This window comes from Monopterus albus, unplaced genomic scaffold, assembly GCF_001952655.1.
Source record: "Monopterus albus unplaced genomic scaffold, M_albus_1.0 scaffold3.1, whole genome shotgun sequence".
In the NCBI taxonomy this organism is placed as follows: domain Eukaryota; kingdom Metazoa; phylum Chordata; class Actinopteri; order Synbranchiformes; family Synbranchidae; genus Monopterus; species Monopterus albus.
This window is the reverse complement of record NW_018127883.1, coordinates 3,811,508-3,812,057: the sequence shown is the minus strand read 5'-3', so window position 1 is coordinate 3,812,057 and position 550 is coordinate 3,811,508. Positions and strand designations below refer to the sequence as shown.

The 550-nt window shown below is 43.6% G+C and overlaps 1 long non-coding RNA gene across 3 annotated transcripts in view; it reads left to right on the top strand.

Moving 5' to 3' along the window:
• LOC109959152 (uncharacterized) overlaps positions 1 to 550 on the top strand; it is a 30,584-nt gene that overhangs the window by 523 nt on the left and 29,511 nt on the right. The window lies entirely within an intron of this gene.

Below are 550 nucleotides of genomic sequence, written 5' to 3'. Positions count from 1 at the left end.
AATTGTGTGTTTATCCCAGGGCTTGATGAATGTTCCGAGCAGCGGGGGTCGAGAGCTTTGAATGCACGTCGAGCATTTAGCGTCTTCTCCGTTTATTTACAGCCTAAACCTCCAGACAGGACAACACAAGCAGCACTTTGCACACAAATACACTGGAAATGTGTTGGCCGAGCAGACAGAGACGCCTGTCGTCTGTTTCACACCGACACATCTCCTCCTGTGTGACCTTTTTTCTTTCTGTTGATTGTTTTAAAAAGTTTGATTTATATAAAGTTCGTTGTTACTATTAAAGAAACGCTGCTGTTCTTTGACTCAGGCAGGTCTTGCAGCATGCATTAAATCAAAATGGTCACCATACTGGTTAATTGCCAATTAGTGCGTTATTTTCATGATCAGTCTGTTCCAATAAGGGGAGCAAACAAACAAAGCTGTTGTTACGTCATGTACGGCAGCGAGAGAGAGAGGGAGAGAGAAAGAGAGAGAGAGAGAAGTCGGGGACCGGTTGAGAGAAAGAAAGAAAAGGTGTTGACTGTAAAAGGTAAGAGGGAAA